The following is a 21,616-nucleotide window of genomic DNA, read 5'->3' on the forward strand; positions in this document are numbered from 1 at the left end:
GTCTCATCTGTCCATAGGATGTTGTTCCAGAACTGTGAAGGCTTTTTTAGATGTTGTTTGGCAAACTCTAATCTGGCCTTCCTGTTTTTGAGGCTCACCAATGGTTTACATCTTGTGGGGAACCCTCTGTATTCACTCTGGTGAAGTCTTCTCTTGATTGTTGACTTTTACACACATACACCTACCTCCTGGAGAGTGTTCTTGATCTGGCCAACTGTTGTGAAGGGTGTTTTCTTCACCAGGGAAAAAATTCTTCGGTCATCCACCACAGTTGTTTTCTGTGGTCTTCTGGGTCTTTTGGTGTTGCTGAGTTCACCGGCGCATTCTTTCTTTTAAAGGATGTTCCAAACAGTTGATTTGGCCACACCTAATGTTTTTGCTATCTCTCTGATGGGTTTGTTTTGATTTTTTAGCCTAATGATGGCTTGCTTCACTGATAGTGACACCTCTTTGGATCTCATATTGAGAGTGTACAGTAACAGATTCCAAATGCAAATAGCACACTTGAAATGAACTCTGGACCTTTTATCTGCTCCTTGTAAATGGGATAATGAGGGAATAACACACACCTGGCCATGGAACAGCTGAGCAGCCAATTGTCCCATTACTTTTGGTCCCTTAAAAAGTGGGAGGCACATACATATGTATAGAACCAAAAAGATTAGAATTGTGTCGATGTCCCAATATTTATGGACCTGACTGTATATGATGGATCTTCCAATAAAAAACTTTTGTAAACTATAACATCAGCATTGTAATATAAATATGAACAATAGTTATTTTTATCTATAATCTTTGTTTATTGCAAGTTCCAAATTATTACAAAAGTCAGAAAAAAGTACAAAAACAGTGATATCGCCAATTCAAAAGCGTATAGAACCTGTAAACAAAGTACAACAGATGTGTTTGTATAAAACAGCATGTAATTTAACAGATCAGAGAACATAAGGTTCACACCATATTCAAGAGTAACCAGAAAGCTTGTGGCATATAAGCCCAATAAGGAAAGCGAACCTATAAGGCATCTGGCATCAACATGCAAAACAGCAAGGAAAAATCGTCAAAATGAAACAAAAGAACACTCAAGACTAAATCCCACAGAGACCAAATAACAATCATGCAGGTTTTTATAGCTCAGTGTAGATACACAATTATAGAACAAAAGCAACAAAAGCAAGAAGTTGCATTAGAAGAACAGGATAGGGCAGAGGTAGGCACTACCAGGGACCAGCAAAAAAAGAGGTTTAGGCTTAGGTTTAGACTCATGAGTATAAATGTTCTGTCACTCATGTAATGTTGAAAAGGGAAGAGAGATATAGAAGGGAGAACAAAAAAAGGGGGGTGGAGAGGGGAAGGGGCGAAGAGGGCAGAGCCCCAATATGCGCACCCAAGACTCAGTGGTAGGAAAAGAGACCAGAGGCATGGGGGGGAGCAGAGGACTGGCTCCCATACTTTAGAGATTGTGAGAGAATTTTGCTGAAGCGTGGATGTATTCCCATTGTGTCCACACCATCAGAAATTGTTCCAGTGGGTTGTCTTTGGCATGAATCATCCTCTCAATGGACTGAAGCTAATTGATCTCACATACCCATTCTGCTATACCAATAGTTATTTTGACAATTCAATAAAATTTTACTTTAAAAATCTCCTTTCATGTTGTGAATGCAGCCTATATGCTGGTCATCTCTTTCCAAAACACTGGTTTCCATGAATGCTTTGCAGCTTCTCCTCTGCTGTTTACTTGCAATTTCTAAGGAATACATATCCCATAGTACCTAGCTGCCTGCAAGCAGTGATGCCTGTTCTGACTCCGCCTCCTAAAACTCCTCCTCTCAGCACCTCCGTAGTTCAGAAGGCAGGATCAGTGAAATGTGCGACACAGCAGTGCCTCATCACAGGGCATAGTGAGTATTGTCACAGATATCCAGAAAGTAAATGTGTGACAATCTTCACAAAGAAAGTTTGCAAACTTCAAGATCATTCTGAATATTAGTAGTAGGCTAGAAGTAAATATGAACAGTGATATAATGATTTTACATTTACATGATTTGACCATATAAATGCTTTAAAAACACACCAAAAAAACCCACATACAGTGCCTTGAAAAAGTATTCATACCCCTTGAAATTTTCCAGATTTTGTTAAGTTACAACCAAAAAATGAAAATTTATTTTATTGTGATTTTATGTGATAGACCAACACAAAGTGGCACATAATTGTGAAGTGGAAGGAAAATGATAAACGGTTTTCAAAATTTTTTCACAAATAAATATCTGAAAAGTGTGGCGTGCATTTGTATTCAGCCCCCCTGAGTCAATACTTTGTAGAACCACCTTTCACTGCAATTACAACTGTGAGTCGTTTTGGGTATTTCTCTACTAGCTTTGCATGTCCAGACAGTGACATTTTTACCCATTCTTCTTTGCAAAATAGCACATGCTCTGTCAGATTGGATAAAGAGCATCTGTGAACAGCAATTTTCAAGTCTTGCCACAGATTCCCAATTGGATTTTGGGATGGTCTTTGACTGGGCCATTCTAACACATGAATATGTTTTGATCTAAACCATGCCATTGTAGCTCTGGCTGTATGTTTAGGGTCATTGTCCTGCTGGAAGTTCAACCTCAGCCCCAGTCTCAAGTGCTTTGCGGACACTAACAGGTTTTCCTCTAAGATTGTCCTGTATTTGGCTCCATCCATCTTCCCATCAACTCTGAGCAGCTTCCCTGTCCCTGCTGAAGAAAAGCATCCCCACAACATGATGTTGCCACCACCATGTTTCAGGGTGGGGATGGTGTGTTCAGGTTGATGTGCACTGTTAGTTCTCCGCCACACATAGCGATTTGCTTTAGGCCAAAAAGTTTAATTCTGATCAGAGCACCTTCTTCCACATGTCCCCAACATGGCTTCTCGCAAACTGCAAACGGGACTTTTTATGGCTTTTTTTCAACATTGGCATTCTTCTTGCCACTCTTCCATGAAGGCCAGATTTGTGGAATGCACAACTAGTAATTGTCCTGTGAACAGTTCCTCCCACCTGAGCTGTGGATCTCTGCTAGCTAATCTAGAGTTATCCTGGACTTCTTGGCTGCTTCTCTGATCAATGTTCTCCTTGCTGGGCTTGTCAGTTTAGGTGGACAGACATGTCTTGGTAGGTTTGCAGTTGTGCTATACTGTTTCAATTTTCAGATGATGGATTGAATAGTGTTCCGTGAGATGTTCAAAGCTTGGGATATTTGTTCATAATTTAACCCTGCTTTAAACTTCTCCTCAACTGTATCCCTGACCTGTCTGGTCTGTTCCTTGGTTAGGGGTATCCGAGTAAAGGGGGCTGAATACAAATGCACACCACACTTTTCAGATATTTATTTGTAAAAAAAATGTGAAAACCATTTATCATTTTCCTGCCACTTTACAGTTATCTACCACTTTATGTTGGTCTATTAAATAAAATCCCGATAAAATATATTTACATTTTTGGTTGTAACATGACAAAATGTGGAAAATTTCAGGGGGTATGAATACTTTTTCAAGGCACTATAAAACACATACAATCACTTTTTATTGGTGTATAAGGAAATGGTTTAAAGTTTGTTTTGCTTTTTTGAGTAAAATATTTAGGTTGCTTTCCATGTTAAAGCACCATACTAGGTCTCTGTAAATATATTCTATATTGCTAAAAGTATTGGGACGCCTGCCTTTACACGCACATGAACTTTAATGGCATCCCAGTCTTAGTCCTTAGGGTTCAATATTGAGTTGGCCCACCCTTTGCAGCTATAACAGCTTCAACTCTTCTGAGAAGGCTGTCCACAAGGTTTAGGAGTGTGTCTATGGAAATGTTTGACCATTCTTCCAGAAGCGTATTTATGAGGTCAGGCACTGATGTGAACGAGAAAGCCTGGCTCGCAATCTCTGCTCTAATTCATCCCAAAGGTGTTCCGTCAGGTTGAGATCAGGAATCTGTGCAGGCCAGTCAAATTCCTCCATCCCAACCTCGCTCATCCATGTCTTTATGGACCTTGTTTGTGCACTGGTCCAAATCATTTGATGGAGGGTGGATTATGGTGTAGGGTTGTTTTTCAGGGGTTGGTCTTGACCCCCTGGTTCCAGTGAAGGGAACTCCTAAGGCATCAGCATAGCAAGACATTTCGGACAATTTCATGCTCCCAACATTGTGGGAACAGTTTGGGGATGGCCCCTTCCTGTTCCAACATGACTGGGCACAAAGCAAGGTCCATAAAGACATGGATGAGTGAGTTTGATTTGGAGGAACTTGACTGGTCTGCACAGAGTCCTGATCTCAACCTGACAGAACACCTTTGTGATAACTTAGAGCAGAGACTGTGAGCCAGGCCTTCTTGTCCAACATTAGTGCCTAACCTCACAAATGTGCTTCTGGAAGAATGGTCAAACATTCCCATAGACACACTCCTAAACCTTGTGGACAGCCTTCCCAGAGGAGTTGAAGCCGTTATACCTGCAAAGGGTGGTCCAACTCAATATTGAACCCTACAGACTAAGACTGGAATGTTATTAAAGTTTATGTGCATGTAAAGACATGTCCCAATACTTTTGGTAATATAGTGTACCTCTAAGAGTAAGGAGCCTCATAGGATAACTTTTGCTGCTATTAAAGAATATTTTTAAAGCAAAGGATAAAATAATCTGTATAACTTAGATATCTAAACGCTACCTCTTCTCTTTAGTTTATCACATGTACAATACTAAAGTGCTAAGCAGCGGGGTATTGGATTCCTGAAGGAATCTAAAGTACAGTCTGTGATCTTCCTAACCTCTCCCTAATCATCACCCTCCTCTATCCCGAGTACTAGGAACAGCCAGCTGCAATATCTGTTCCGCCTCCACACTTAGGTGGAAGAACTTCTAAAGCAAGCTCTGCGCTCATGAAAAACACTGGCAGAACTTAAAAAAGGAAAAAGCGACAAGACATCAGCCCAAGGTAAACCTTTCTTTTCAGTGAGTACTGTACTTGGAACAAAATGTTACTTCGGAAATACAGCTGACCATGCTGAGAGACACAAAACTTGAGGTCACCCTCACTGTGAATGAAAGAGCATGTTTGTACCAAACATTGAGTTCTTTGCTCAACTGTTTTTCTTTTTTGGAACATTTTGGAAATATAAATATTGTTTCTTATTTGTTAGCCTGTGTGTATAACAAGCATCATGTGGTGTTCTTCATTTTGTCCTGAAACTGTGGGCCTTGATTGATGAAAGTCACCATAATTACATTTTGAGGACTTTTTATTTTTAAGCTGACCAAATAGCACAAATCCAGAGCAATTTCAAAAACCTATAGCTTAGCTGTGTAGATGAAAAAACCCTGCAGAATATTTAAGTTTCCAACTGTCATACACGTGTAGAGTTAAAATGACATCAAACTTCAATTTATAAAAAAATTATATATAAATATATATATATATATATATATATATATATATATATATATATATATACACAGTATCTCACAAAAGTTAGTACACCCCTTACATTTTTGTAAATATTTTATTCTATCTTTTCATGTGACAACACTGAAGAAATGACACTTTGCTATAATGTAAAGTAGTGAGTGTACAGCTTGTATAACAGTGTACATTTTCTGTCCCCTCAAAATAACTCAACACACAGCCATTAATGTCTAAACCGCTGGCAACAAAAGTGAGTACACCTCTAAGTGAAAATGTCCAAATTGGGCCCAAAGTGTCAATATTTTGTGTGGCCACAATTATTTTCCAGCACTGCCTTAACCCTCTTGGAAACGTTTACCCCCCTTCATGACCAGGCGATACAGCACTGAGTTACCTAAACTGACAATTGCGCGGTCGTGTGACGCTGTACCCAAAAAAAAAGTATATTCTTTTTTTCCCACAAATAGAGCTTTCTTTTGGTGTTATTTGATTACCTCTGTGGTTTTTATTTTTTGCGCTATAAACAAAAAAATACAGACAATTTAAAAAAAAATTTTTATTTTTTACTTTCTTCTATAAAACATATCCAATACATTTTAAAAAAAAAAATCTTCATCAATTTAGGCCAAAATGTATTCTGCTACATATTTGTGGTAAAAAAAAAAAATCTCAATAAGTGTATATTGATTGGTTTGCACAAAAGTTATAGAGTCTACAAACTACGGGATATATTCTTGGGATTTTTATTTATTCATTTTTTTACTACTAATTGCGGCGATCAGCGACTTATGGGACTGCGATATTGCGGTGGCCAAACCTGACACCTAACTGACACTTTTGACACTTTTTGCGGAACCAGTGACGCCAATAGAGTGATCAGTGATAAAGATATGCACTGTCACTGTATTAATGACACTGGCAGGGAAGAGGTTAGCATCTAGGGTGATCAAATGGTTAAATGTGTGGCCAACACATGTTACTGTGTACTGTGTGAGGGGTTTTTACTAAGCCATGTGCTTCTTTACAGGAAGGAAAAAACAGCGCATTTCTGTTTCAGAAGAGAGCCCTGTGTTTGTTTACCTACACTGGGTTTCCTTTAGTAATCTCTGAAGCTGATCGTCGGGTGCCAGCGATAAATCAGCAGCTAGCACCTGCTGATTGGTTCATGCTGCAGCCAATCGCAGCACAGCCTATGTATGCGATCCTGTGCAGGAGAACTGCCTTACCGTCATACATGTACTGTATATGGCCGGCAAGTGGTTAACTCACAAAGTGCCTTCTATTGCTCTCAGCCTACTCGTAATCTGTAAATTCCTTTTTTTTGTTGCTGTGATCTGACTTACTGTTAGAGGGTGGCTATGTTCACTGTCCATGGTCGCACTGTATATATTTAGTTTATTTCTGTCTTTAGTAATTGAGTACACTAATTGGGTGGTTGCAGTGGTTCCATATCATGTTTATATTACATTATATAGCAGCACATGAGTCTATTATAGCTATTTCCTTATGAAGGAACGTAGCTGTCCTCCTCTTTTGCTCACATCTGAGATGGACTAGGGACTATGGACTATGGGATCTGTAGTGTGCATAGAGCAGTGCACGTGACCACAACTAACATGCCCTGCTTGTTCCAAACATGGAGGAGAAAGGAGGGAGGAAACAATTAAGTAAGAAACAATTATATGAAAAATACAGGACCATTAACCATGTGCTGACTGCCCTATAGCAGTTTTACTGCAACAGGGCGGCAGCTGTGCACCGGATCATGTATATATGTGATCCGGCTCTTCTGGGTAGTGGGCGAGAGTGCGCGCCACCGCTGGCTCGCTCCCACTATAATTATACAGAGTGGGAGAGGATCAGAGGGTATCTCGGACTCAATGTCCATCGGCACCCGCCGATCATCCTGCAGAGACACAGAACGCCGCTCCGCGTATGTAAATAAGGCAGATCGCCATTCTGTCAGTAGGGAAGGCATGGATTCTGTGTTTCTGCAAAGCAGGGACTAGGATCCGTGTCTTCCCCTAGTAAAAGCACCTCCCACACTGTAGTAAAACACAGGATAGGCACACAGTTAACCCTTTGATCACCCCTGGTGTTAACCTCTTCCCAGTCAGTGTCATTAGTACAGTGACAGTGTATATTTTTAGCACTGATAACTATATTATTGTCACTGGTCCCCAAAAAGTGTCAGTTAGTGTCCAAAAGTCCGTCGCAATATCGTATTCCCGATATGTCGGTGATCACCACCATTACTAGTAAAAAATAAATAAATAAAAACATTCTATTGTTTGTAGATGCTCTAACTTTTGCACAAGCCATTCTATATACACTTATTGGGATTTTTTTACCAAAAATTTGTAGTATGATACATATTGGCCTAAATTTATGAAGAAACAGATTTTTAAAATTTTTTATTGGATATGTTTTCTTTTTCAAGGATTTTATTAGAATTTTTTCCAAAGAATACAAGTTTACAACATACACTGCCAATGTGGCAATTAATTAAAAATATTCGGTTATATACAGTTAGGAGAACAGAAAACTTCTGGCAAGTAATCAACAATATCAAGATAACTGAGTATTGTCATATCCAAAAATGAAAAGGTGACAAACATATATAGACGTCATGTTACATCTATCTAAAGAGATGTCATAGAGTGTCTCCTTATGGGACAGGGGAGGAGGAGAGTAAGGGGGAGCTTGGTTGTGAAGTACATATGTGCTGGGATTCCGAAAAAAAAAATGGAAAGGGACTGGATATACCAATGATTATGTAAACCTATGAGGATTCAGAGGGTGTGAGGGACGTCTCATTGTTTCGACGTCTCTGGAAATTATGTTTTAGGGAACTTGTCCAGCGTCCAGCGCCGGCCTGGGAGTTGATCGCGAACTATCAACACGTAGCGACTCTTGGAAGTCGAGCCAGCATGCTCACATACGTGTAAATTTAGAGGGATCATCGCGCGCCACACTGATCATCTCCTCCATCTCCACTGTCTGACGGATACAATGATACCATTCTGCATGCGTTGGGGGAGTAATGGAGTTCCAGCGTACAGAAATGCATCGTCTGGCAGCATTTACAAGATGTAAAGCTAGTGACTTGTGATACACAGATTTCGGTAGAGAGGATATTGGATATGTTTTATAGCAGAAAGTAATTCAAAATTGTTGGTCTTTTTTTTGTTCATAGCGCAAAAAATTAAAAATGGAGAGGTGATCAAATAACACCAAACAAAAGCTTAATTTGTGGGAAAAAAGGTGGCGCATGACCGCGCAGTTTCAGTTACAATAAACCAGTGCCGTATCGCAAAAAAAGACGTAGTCATTAAGGGGGTAAATCTTCCAGAGCTGAAGTGGTTAAATAACTATTTTGTTTAGTGTCACTTTAAAAAATAAAGGCGCAACTCTTTCTCTTTGACATGACATTTTTTTTAACATACACAGATAGTGGTAGAGTTTTGAACAGTGTTATGCCCTTTGAACACGACTGGTCTTTCCGATGGAATTCCGCTCAAGCTGTCTTGCATACACACGGTCACACCAAAGTCCGACCGTCCAGAACGCGGTGACATACAACACGTACGACGGGACTAGAAAACGAAAGTTCAATAGCCAGTAGCCAATAGCTTCCGTCTCGTACTTGCTTCAGAGCATGCGTTGTTTTTGGTACGTCGGAACAGCACACAGACAAGTGGTTTTCCTGATAGAAATTGGTTCTGTCTGAAATATTTAGAACATGTTCTCTTTCTAGGTCCATCAGAATTTTCGACGTGAAAAGTCCGATGGGGAATACACGCGATCGGAATATATGAGGAAAAGCTCCCGTCTGACTTTTTCTGTCGGACATTCTGCTTGGGTGTACGCGGCATAAGTCATCAATTAACGTAGAATGCTTGCGAGAAAATTTATAAAGGGTGTTACAGAGTCCCATCAGGACGCAGCACTGAAAGCATTGCAGCATGCAACTGATTCATGTACCTGTCAGTGAAATCATGATTAAGTGTCAGTGGACGTGAAACGCGTTATTCTGGTTCCTCTGTTTAGCTGTGTTGTGATCCGAAGGTTTTAATCACTCTAAAGACGCTGAAGTTCTATTTATTTTTAAGGTGTTTGGTAATTTAAATAATTATCATCATTAATAGAATAAGAACTCATAATTAACCACTTCAGCCCCGGAAGATTTGGCTGCTGAATGACCATGCCATTTTTTGCGATTCGGCACTGCGTCGCTTTAACTGACAATTGTGCGGTCATGCGACGCTACACCCAAACAAAATGAACGTCTTTTTTCCCACAAAGAGAGCTTTCTTTTGGTGGTATTTGATCGCCTCTGCGGTTTTTATTTTTTGCGCTATAAACAAAAAAAGAGCGACAATTTTGAAAAAAACTCATTATTTGTACTTTTTGCTATAATAAATATCCCCATTTTTTTAAAAAATAGCCAGTTTTTTCCCAGTTTAGGCCAATATGTATTCTTCTACATATTTTTGGTAAAAAAAAAAATCGCAATAAGCGTATATTGATTGGTTTGCGCAAAAGATATAGCGTCTACAAAATAAGGGATCGATTTATAGCATTTTTATTATTATTATTTTTTTTTTACTAGTAATGGCGGCAATCTGAGATTTTTATTGTGACTGCAACATTACGGTGGACACATCAGACATTTTGACACATTTTTGGAACCATTGGCATTTATACAGCGATCAGTGCTATAAACATGCATTGATTACTGTAAAAATGTCACTGGCAGTGAAGGGGTTAACACTAGGGGGCGGAGAAGGGGTTAACCCTGGGAGGTGATTCTAATTGAAGGGGAAGGGAACTAACTAGAGGAAGTGAGGGATTGTGGTTCCTAGCTAATAGTAACACACGATCTGTCACTCATCTCAGAACAGAATAGGGAAGTGTGTGTTTACACACACTCGTCCCTGTTCTGTCTCTCATGCTCACGATCGCTCGTGGCCGGCGGTCATCGCGACCTTCGGCCACGAGCATCGCCAACCCCTGCTGAGCATCCTGCTATCCCGACCCCGCTAGCCGACATATAGCTACGACGGTTCGCAGGATCATGCTGACCTGCCGCAGTAAAATGGAGGCGGCTGGTCGGCAAAGGGGTTAATAACTTAATAACATTGATAGAAAGTATTATTGGTCCATATGTGACTTTTATAGCTTCTTAAACCTTGTGGGTGGATCCATAGCTAAAGATTATTATAAAAAATTGAGTCTCCAATTTACAATTCATTTTTGTATCCTTGTACAGTGATCTGTTTACAGTGTAACCAAAGCCATGCCTTTTTTTCCTTAGCTTTGGATAGCATAATAAAGTGTTAAAGTGGTGGTGAAACCACCCAAGTGATTTTTACCTAGATAACCAGAGGTAAGCCTATAATAAGGCTTACCTGTAGGTACAGTAAATATCTTCTAACTGTGGACCGTTTAGGTGATATTTACAGTAGCAGCAGTCAGTGACGTCACCGGTGCATGCACACTGAGCTCTGAATAGACGGTGCCGTCCATTCAAAGCTCTGTGCGGTTGGCCATGACTCTAGTGCGCATGCGTGGGAGTGACCTCACCACGGCTCAGCCAATTTAAATGTCCAGAGCCTGCAAACCTCGAAGGGAGACCAGGTGAAGATGAAAGCCCTGACAGCTTCCTTCATTTTAAGGTAAGTCTCTCATATTGTGCTAGTATGACATTATCTTGCAGGGGCCAATTTATTTATTTTTTCTTGTTTTATTATCGCTTTATAGCCCCTGTCAGGTTTCCCCTCAGGTTTCTTCTTACTTGTGAAGTGAAGGAAAATCTAAACAGGACACAGACGGTAAAACATTTTCAGGGATTCTAACCACTTCTTTCTCTATCAAGCAAAACATGGCCTTAGATATACAGTACTTTCTGGACTGTATTTTGGACAGGAAATGTAGGAAAATCTTAACAGGACACAGACACAGATAAAAATATGTCAGGGGCTCTAACCACTTGTTCTATCAAAAAAAAGAAATAAATCTTCACCATAGCAGAGCAAATGTGGGTTGCCACATTCTTATTAGTGAAATGAATAGATTTCCCACCTATGCGGGACTTTGAATGAATGAATGATTTGTAAAGAGCTGCAAATGCGAACTGAATCACCTCAAGGTGCTAGATCCATTCTCTGACGGAAGAGCTTTCCATAGTCGTGGTCCTTGGACTGCGAATCTTCGTTCTCCCTTTGATTTGTAGCGGTATTTGGTAATGAGGAGGAGGTTTTGGTTAGATGATCGAAGACTGCGATTGGGTGTGTAGTGTTTTATTTTCTCTTGAAGGTATTGAGGAGCGTTTCCTCGTATGCATTTGTGGGTGAGGCAGAGGGTCTTGAATGTGATCCGATTCTTTACAGTTAGCCAATGCAGGCTCCTCAGAGATGGGGAGATGGATTCCCAGAGTTTTTTTCCTGTTAGCAGTCTTGCCGCCGTGTTTTAGATGAGTTGTAAGCGCGCAAGCTGATATTGGGGTAATCCTATGTAGAGGGAATTTGCGTAGTCGAGTCGGGAATTGATGATAGTTCCAACTACTGCTGCTTTGTCCTCTTCTGGGATGAAGGGGATGAATCTACATAGCAGGTGGAGGAGATGTGAGATCCGCTAACTACTGATCTTATTTGTGCATCCATTGACATTTCTGAGTCAAAGATGATTCCGAGAATCTTGGCTTTGGTGCTTGGAGAGATGGTCTGTCCAAAGATGGTGGGAGGTGTCCACGGGATCTTTGTTTTGGAATCTTGGTTAGCGTGTAGGAGAAGAAGTTTTGTTTTTGAACCGTTGAGTTTGAGGGAGCTAGTGCTCATCCAGTCGTCTATCAGAGTGAGGCATTTCTCTAGTTGCTGATGATGGTCTTTTTGTCCGGTGATGCGGAAGTAGAGTTGAGTGTCATCAGCACAAGGGTGGAAGCAGAGGTCCGATTTTCTGATGATTTTGAGGAGTGGTCGGATGTAGATGTTGAAGAGCACTGGTGACAAGGGTGAACCTTAAGGGACTCCACAGGAGATTGTGCAGGTTTCCGAGGTGAATGTTCCTAGTTTCACTGTCTGAGAACGATCAGAATCTGTGGCTCCTGCTACTTCTGTGAGCCGGACGAGCAGAGTATTGCGGTCCACTGTATCAAATGCTGCACTGAGGTCTAACAGTACCAGGAGACATGATTCTCCGTCATCTGCTGCTTCGAGGGCGTCATCCCATATTTTGAGAAGTACCATTTCTGTGCCATGGCCTGGGCAGAAGCCTGATTGTAGAGGGTCCAGGAGTTTGTGTGTGTCCAGGTGGCGTTGTAGCTGTTGTACTACTGCTTTCCCCATAATCTTGGAGATGGTGTTGAAGCTGGTTATCGGTCTGCGGTAGTTAGGGTCCTTAGGGTCGAGGTTGGGTTTCTTTAACAGGGGTTTGACGATGCCTTGCTTGAGGGTGTTTGGAACAATCCCTTCTTTGAATGACTAATTTATGAGGTGTGTTATCGTAGGAGCCAAGATGTTGGAACATTCTTTCAGGAGTTTTGTGGGAATTATGTCGTTTGGTGATGTGCTGTCTCGAAGGCTTCTGATGATGTTTTTGGTGGTGTCAGTGATGACTGGGGTCAGGGAGAAATTCGGTGATTGTGTGATGTTTGTGTTGATATCCTCTTTTTGTTTTGGTTGAGTGAGGTTGGTTGTTTTTTTGTGTTGAATTTTTTCCCAAATGCTGTCAATTTTGTCGATGAAAAAATTTGATAATTCATTGCAAAATTCTTGAGTTTCGTTTGCTGGAGGTTCTAAGCAGGTTGGGTTCATCGACTGGGAGACTAGTTTGAAAAGTTCCCGCGGCCGGTTTAAGGCAGTTGAGATGGTGTTTCGAGAAATGTTCTTTTTTGGCTTTGAAGTTTGCTTTGTGGTATTTCACAGTGAGTGCTTTGTAGTTTGTATGGTTTTCCTTGGTAGGATTTCTTCTCCATGCTCTTTCAGCTCTTCTGCGTTCTTGCTTGAGTAGAGTGAGAGTGCCATTAAACCATCTCGAGTTTTTTTTTGCGGATGAGTGTTCTACGTTTTGGCGCCACTGAGTCTGCTGTTTGTAGTAATGCCTTGTTTAGGGAGTTGAGTGTTTGTTCCGTTAAGAGGTTTAAATTTATCAATGGTATTTTGTTTGATAATGTGGTTTTGAAGAGTTCAGAGTGTAGTTTCTTCTGAGATCTGTTCCAGTGTGTTGTTGTTACATGTTTCCGTTTTTGGAGGACGGTGTTAGCTGTGATTTTAAATTTGATAGCATGGTGGTTCATCCATGGTAGTGGTATGTTTTCGGATATGTTGACGTCCATATTTTGTTTGAAGATGAGGTCCAGAGTGTGTCCTGAACTGTGCGTGGGAGCATTTATCAGCTGCTGAATACCTAATTCTTCCAGTTGGTTAATGCAGGCGGTAGCGATAGGGTCCTGGGTAGAGTTTGGCCAGAGGTTAAAGTCCCCAAGTGCCAGAAAGTTTTTGGTTTTCAAGGTGTGCATTGAAATGAATTCAGTGAGTGGTGTAAGGAGATTGGTCTTTGGTCCTGGCGGTCTGTAGCATAGTAGTATGTGGATGGTGTCTTGGGGCGTTGTTTGAAGATGAAGGGAGAGTGTCTCCATGAAAGGCACTGAGTTCTGTAAAGTTGGTATGGTGAACACAAGGTGCGATTTGAAGATCACTGCTAGGCCTCCTCCTTTTTTTCCTATTGTATGCTCAGTTAGGATACTGTAGTTCTCAGGCACCAATTCAGTTAGGATGGTGTTGCAGTCGGGTGTAAGCCAGCTTTCTGTGATGTAGAGGCAATCTATGTTGTTTTTAATGAAGTCGTGGATTTCCAGTCTGTGCTTGACTGCAGATCTGGTGTTGATCAGGGAGCATGCTAGTTGTTGTGGTTGGATTGGTGTCTCCCTGTATTTGATGGTTGATTGTAGGTTGGTCCTTAGTAATTGCTCTTCTTTTTAGTCTTTTTTGAATGGTGGTCGGTAAAGTTGAGGCAGTGTTTCTCAGCCTGTGGAGGGCATCCGCTGAGTATTTGAAGTTGCACATTGTAAGAACGACAAAGTTGCTGAAGGAAGGGTGATCTGATGATGGTATTGATGTAGCGATGACGAGCTTGCTGGGGATGGAGGGATCAGATGGCTGCCACTGCTACGGGGGTGGTGTTGTTGACGGTCCGGATGATGGTGTGGAAAATTTTGGAGGATGTGATGAAGGGGGCGTCTGCTGACCTACCGCCCTCCTGTTGATCCAGAGGAAGGCGAAAAACCTCTAGCTGAGCTTGCCAATTGCTGCAGCGGAGGAAAAAATTCCTTCCTGACCCCCCCGAGGGGCCGTCGGACTCGAGGACCCTGGATCAACTGCTGGGTACCCTGGTGGGCTTATCTGATCCAGGACGATCCAGAATAAAAGGACGGGGGAGGAGAGATGGGGGTGGGGGCTGTGGAAGGGGTGAAGGGGGATCAGGGCACTGCTTACTGGTTCTGGTACTGGTGCTGCGGCTGTGTCTGAGAGGGTCTAAAGATGGACGCCGGGCAGGGCCAGAGCCGTGGATATCCTGGCCTTTGGAGTCAACCTGTGCCCCTGCAGTGAGATCCAGTAGCAAGGAGGGGGTGTTCCAGGCGTAGGGGGCATGGGGGCCCGCTGAAACAAGGTATGGGAGGGATAAGAGGTGGCCAGCTGGCCGGAGCTAGGCCGCAGCCGCGGTCTGCCCCCGAGTCTAGCGGCTAGAGACGGGGCGATTGGATGGCGGCTGTGGTGGGTGCCCTGGTGGGGGCTGTAGTGGGTGGTTCCGGGACTGTGAACAGTGAGGGGGGTCCGTGGGATGATGGGTCCTGCCTGGAGGTGATGGGATGCTCTCCGAGGGCTGGTGGAGTGCTGTGTCCTCAGGAGGGAGGACCAAGATGGCCGCTGGATAGGCCTGAGCCGCAGGCTGTCCGGATGCTAGGGAGGACCAAGATGGCCACCGGCTAGGCCCGAGCCACGGGCTATCCGGGTGCTATGTTCCGGTGCTATGTTCCTGGTCCGGCTGACGATGGATGGTGATAGAGGATGGAACCGGTCAGAGGGGTCTGGCTGCCGATCGGCTGTGGGAGGTGAGGCTGCGGTTCGGCCCTGGCCGGAGCTAGGCCGGAGCCGCGGAGTCTCCTGCGGGATGTGCAGCCGGCAGGCTGGAACGCGGCGTCCGGATGGTGTGGATGGCGCGATGGATAGGTGGGGGGTCCCGGTACAGTTCTGCTGGGGGAGTCCAGGATGAGTCCTAGGTGGCCGGATGGCTGGAGCTGCTGCACAGAGGTCTGCTCTCTGCAGCGTCAGCACTCAGACTGCAACCAATTGATTAATTGGCAACCAATAGACTCATAAGTAAAAATTTATATTTATTGAAAAATGGATAAAAATTCATCAATGACAAATATGGTGATTATTAAAAACACAACACAAATAAACAATAGACATATTTTCTTGCAAAATAGAGTGGAGGTGTATGTATCAAGAAGTTACTCTCCAATGCCCGAGAAGGATTCTTCAGCGCTCTCGGTACCCGACGTGTTTCAGGCTCAAAGCCCTTTCATCAGGAGTATTTATATGGAAGAATTTGTATTCTAATAGATAACAAGAAATAAAACATAACAGTATATACAGTGCTCAGTTTGAAGCTGTGGAGCTTGGTGTAAGTGGAGCTGGATTAAGTGGGAGTTATAAACAAGTGTTAGAGTATACAAGTCTTGCTGTCTGTTGGTGTTTGCTGTCTGCTGGTGTGTGTATTGCTGCTGTCTGTTGGTGTGTGTATTGCTGCTGTCTGTTGGTGTGTGTATTGCTGCTGTCTGTTGGTGTGTGTATTGCTGCTGTCTGTTGGTGTGTGTATTGCTGCTGTCTGTTGGTGTGTGTATTGCTGCTGTCTGTTGGTGTTTGCTGGGTTGCATTGTGGGGACTTTTTCCTTTTAGTTTTTAACTTGCCTTTTGCTGTCACTTTTTAAATAGCTTTTTTTTTTTTTTTTTTTTTTTTTTTCTGTTTCATCAGTCTATCAATTAAGGGGTGTGGTTAATTGCTCCCAGGTGCCTATTTAACTTGTTGTAGGACTCAGTTGAGCGTGCTCAGTTTGAAGCTGTGGAGCTTGGTGTAAGTGGAGCTGGATTAAGTGGGAGTTATAAACAAGTGTTAGAGTATACAAGTCTTGCTGTCTGTTGGTGTTTGCTGTCTGCTGGTGTGTGTATTGCTGCTGTCTGTTGGTGTGTGTATTGCTGCTGTCTGTTGGTGTTTGCTGGGTTGCATTTTGGGGACTTTTCCTTTTAGTTTTTAACTTGCCTTTTGCTGTCACTTTTTAAATAGCTTTTTTTTTTTTTTTTTTGTTTTTTTTTTTTTGTTTCATCAGTCTATCAATTAAGGGGTGTGGTTAATTGCTCCCAGGTGCCTATTTAACTTGTTGTAGGACTCAGTTGAGCGTGCTCAGTTTGAAGCTGTGGAGCTTGGTGTAAGTGGAGCTGGATTAAGTGGGAGTTATAAACAAGTGTTAGAGTATACAAGTCTTGCTGTCTGTTGGTGTTTGCTGTCTGCTGGTGTGTGTATTGCTGCTGTCTGTTGGTGTGTGTATTGCTGCTGTCTGTTGGTGTGTGTATTGCTGCTGTCTGTTGGTGTGTGTATTGCTGCTGTCTGTTGGTGTTTGCTGGGTTGCATTTTGGGGACTTTTTCCTTTTAGTTTTTAACTTGCCTTTTGCGGTCACTTTTTAAATAGCTTTTTTTTTTTTTTTTTTTTTTTTTTTTTCTGTTTCATCAGTCTATCAATTAAGGGGTGTGGTTAATTGCTCCCAGGTGCCTATTTAACTTGTTGTAGGACTCAGTTGAGCGTGCTCAGTTTGAAGCTGTGGAGCTTGGTGTAAGTGGGAGTTATAAACAAGAGTTTAAAACAGGAGGTTATAACAGGGGTCATAGTACCTGTGTAGTGTGAGTATCTGAGTGTTGTCTGAGTAGTGTGTGTGGATCGTTAGTACTTGTGTATTGTGTACCTGTGTATTGTCTTGTCGTGTACCTGTGTATTGTCTTGAGTGTTAGTGCCAGGAAGCTAGTTGTTAGGTAATTTGGACAGGGTAAAATCCCCAAATCCTCACTAAATTTAATAGGTACGATGCCCGGCGGGTGTGGAGAGGCGACTCTTTGTACATCTTGCCGCATGTATGCGTTCCTTGATCATCCGATCGAGGGCGAATACTGCTGTGCAAAATGTAAGCACATTGTTTCCCTGGAAGCCCAGGTTCTGAATCTGGGGAAGCAACTGTCAGCACTGAGAAGTCCCTCCATACTAAAGGTGAGCCAGGAACGTACACGGCAGGTGCCGGCAGGGGCCAGCACAGAGGCGGGTGGAGACAAAGAGGTGCAGGCACTAGCAAAGAGTAGATGGGTGACAGTCAGGAGGGGTAGAGGGGGAAGTGCCAGGGAGGCCGATCCAGGACTGGAGCATCCCAATAAGTACGCTCCATTGAGTGACATTGGTGTAACCAGTCAGGGACCAGCACTGCTGGAGTTGAGGGACTCTCCTAGCTGCCAGGGGAAGAACTCCTCCGGTGAGAGTGGGGGGGCAGCAAAGGGAAAGGAAAGACAGATTCTGGTGGTAGGGGACTCAATTCTTAGAAGGACAGAGAGGGCAATCTGTAACCAAGACCTGAAGCGCCGAACAGTATGTTGTCTACCGGGCGCTCGGGTTCGGCACATCACGGATCTTGTGGACAGATTACTGGGAGGGGCTGGGGAAGACCCGGCTGTCATGGTGCACGTTGGCACCAATGACAAAGTCAGAGGCAGATGGAGTGTCCTAAAGAACGATTTTAGGGACTTAGGAGCTAAATTGAGGAAAAGGACCTCCAAGGTAGTGTTCTCAGGAATACTACCGGTACATCGAGCCACACCAGAGAGGCAGAGGGAGATTAGGGAAGTAAACAAGTGGCTGAAGAGCTGGTGTAGTAAGGAGGGGTTTGGGTTCCTGGAGGACTGGGCCGACTTCTCAGTCGGTGACCGGTACTATAGAAGGGACGGACTGCACCTAAATGAGGAGGGTGCAGATCTGCTGGGAATGAAGATGGCCAAAAAGTTAGAGGGGTTTTTAAACTAGGAGATGGGGGGGAGGGTCCAGAGACAGTGATAGCCAGCGCGGAAGATACTCCAGAGGGTAATATTGGGGGCATTAGTGGTAGGTTAACCAAAGCACAAAAACGCAAGGTGAGTATAGTAGCAAGTCCAAGTTGCAATCTTGAAACACCCAATACGAGGACAATATGCGACCGGTCTAAACTATGTGGCATGTTCACCAATGTCAGGAGCCTGGCGGACAAGATGGGTGAACTAGAGATACTGTTGTACAAGGAGGATTTGGATTTTGTGGGAATTTCAGAGACCTGGTTCAACAGCTCTCATGATTGGCTGGCAAACATTCAAGGGTATACCCTATACCGCAAGGATAGAGAGGGTAAAAAAGGGGGAGGGGTATGCCTATATATCAAGAATAATGTACAAGTGAATGTGAGAGATGACATCACTGAGGGGGCTAGGGAGGAGGTGGAATCTTTATGGGTAGAGCTTCAAAGGGATGAAGCTAAGGGGAAAATAATACTGGGAGTATGCTGTAGGCCCCCTAACCTGAGGGAGGAAGTGGAGACGGATCTCCTATCACAAATTGGATTAGCAGCAAGGATGGGAAGTGTTATCATAATGGGGGATTTTAATTATCCAGACATAGACTGGGCGGAGGGAACCGCGCATTCATTTAAGGCTCGCCAGTTCCTTAATGTCTTGCAGGACACTTTTATGGGTCAGATGGTAGACGCACCAACTAGAAATAAAACATTACTAGATCTACTGATTACCAACAATACAGACCTGATAACAGATGTGGAAATACGGGGCAATTTAGGTAACAGCGATCACAGGTCAATTAGTTTCAGTATAAATCACACAAATATGAGACATGAAGGGAACACAAAGACACTGAATTTCAAAAGAGCCAACTTCCCTAAACTACAAACCTGGCTAAAAGGCATAAATTGGGATAAAATATTAGGAACAAAGAATACAGAGGAGAGATGGGTTTGCTTTAAGAGCATATTAAATAAGGACATTAGCCAATGTATCCCATTGGATAATAAATTTAAAAGAGCGAACAAACATCCTGGATGGCTTAACTCCAATGTAAAAATGCATATAAAAGCAAAGGAGAAGGCCTTCAAAAAATACAAGGTTGAGGGATCATCCACAGCATTCAGAATTTATAAAGAATGCAATAAGAAATGTAAGGGTGCAATTAGGATGGCTAAGATAGAACATGAAAGACACATAGCGGAGGAGAGCAAAAAAAATCCCAAGAAATTCTTTAAGTATGTAAACAGTAAAAAAGGGAGGACAGACCATATTGGCCCCATGAAGAATGAGGAAGGACATCTGGTTACAAAGGATGGGGAGATGGCAGAGGTATTGAATTTATTCTTCTCCTCAGTCTTTACGAGTGAATCGGGGGGCTTCAGTAACCAAAACTGCAGTGTTTATCCTCATGACACAACACAGGAAGCACCTACATGGTTAACAGAGGACGGAATTAAAATTAGACTTGAGAAACTTAACATTAATAAATCACCGGGACCAGATGGCTTGCATCCGAGGGTACTTAGGGAACTCAGTCAGGTAATTGCCAGACCATTGTTCCTAATTTTTACAGACAGTCTATTGACTGGAATGGTACCAGCTGATTGGAGAAAAGCCAACGTAGCACCAATATTTAAAAAGGGCCCAAAAAACATCCCTGGGAATTACAGACCAGTTAGCCTAACATCAATAGTATGTAAACTCTTGGAGGGGATGATAAGGGACTATATACAAGATTTTAGTAATAAGAATGATATCATTAGCAGTAATCAGCATGGATTCATGAAGAATCGTTCTTGCCAAACCAATCTATTAACCTTCTATGAGGAGGTGAGTTGCCATCTAGATAAAGGAAGGCCCGTAGACGTGGTGTATCTGGATTTTGCAAAAGCATTTGACACAGTTCCCCATAAACGTTTACTGTACAAAATAAGGTGCGTTGGCATGGACCATTGGGGGTGAGTAAATGGATTGAAAACTGGCTACAAGGGCGTGTTCAGAGGGTGGTGATAAATGGGGAGTACTCAGAATGGTCAGGGGTGGGTAGTGGGGTCCCCCAGGGTTCTGTGCTGGGACCAATCCTATTTAATTTGTTCATAAACGACCTGGAGGATGGGATAAACAGTTCCATCTCTGTATTTGCAGACGATACTAAGCTAAGCAGGGCAATAACTTCTCCGCAGGATGTGGAAATCTTGCAAAAAGACCTGAACAAATTACTGGGGTGGGCGACTACATGGCAAATGAGGTTCAATGTAGAAAAATGTAAAATAATGCATTTGGGTGTCAAAAATATGAATGCAATCTATACACTGGGGGGAGAACCTCTGGGGGAATCTAGGATGGAAAAGGACTTGGGGGTCCTAGTGGATGATAGGCTCAGCAATGGCATGCAATGCCAAGCTGCTGCTAATAAAGCAAACAGAATATTGGCATGCATTAAAAGGGGGATCAACTGCAGAGATAAAACGATAATTCTCCCACTCTACAAGGCTCTGGTCCGGCCGCACCTGGAGTATGCTGTCCAGTTCTGGGCACCAGTCCTCAGGAGGGACGTACTGGAAATGGAGCGAGTACAAAGAAGGGCAACAAAGCTAATAAAGGGTCTGGAGGATCTTAGTTATGAGGAAAGGTTGCGAGCACTGAACTTATTCTCTCTGGAGAAGAGACGCTTGAGAGGGGATATGATTTCAATTTACAAATACTGTACTGGTGACCCCACAATAGGGATAAAACTTTTTCGCAGAAGAGAGTTTAATAAGACTCGTGGCCACTCATTACAATTAGAAGAAAAGAGGTTTAACCTTAAACTACGTAGAGGGTTCTTTACTGTAAGAGCGGCAAGGATGTGGAATTCCCTTCCACAGGCGGTGGTCTCAGCGGGGAGCATTGATAGCTTCAAGAAACTATTAGATAATCACCTGAATGACCGCAATATACAGGGATATGTAATGTAATACTGACACATAATCACACACATAGGTTGGACTTGATGGACTTGTGTCTTTTTTCAACCTCACCTACTATGTAACTATGTAACTA

General features: G+C 42.8%; 1 protein-coding gene across 1 annotated transcript in view; it reads left to right on the top strand.

Moving 5' to 3' along the window:
- Positions 1–4,811: 4,811 nt before the first annotated feature.
- Positions 4,812–21,616, top strand: part of LOC141102431 (EF-hand calcium-binding domain-containing protein 1-like) — a 35,555-nt gene continuing 18,750 nt past the window's right edge. Inside the window, exon 1 of the mRNA XM_073591382.1 lies at positions 4,812–4,963. The gene's annotated coding sequence lies outside the window, so the exon portion shown is untranslated. The remainder of the gene's footprint in view (positions 4,964–21,616) is intronic.

Source organism: Aquarana catesbeiana, linkage group LG07, assembly GCF_042186555.1.
Source record: "Aquarana catesbeiana isolate 2022-GZ linkage group LG07, ASM4218655v1, whole genome shotgun sequence".
In the NCBI taxonomy this organism is placed as follows: Eukaryota; Metazoa; Chordata; class Amphibia; order Anura; family Ranidae; genus Aquarana; species Aquarana catesbeiana.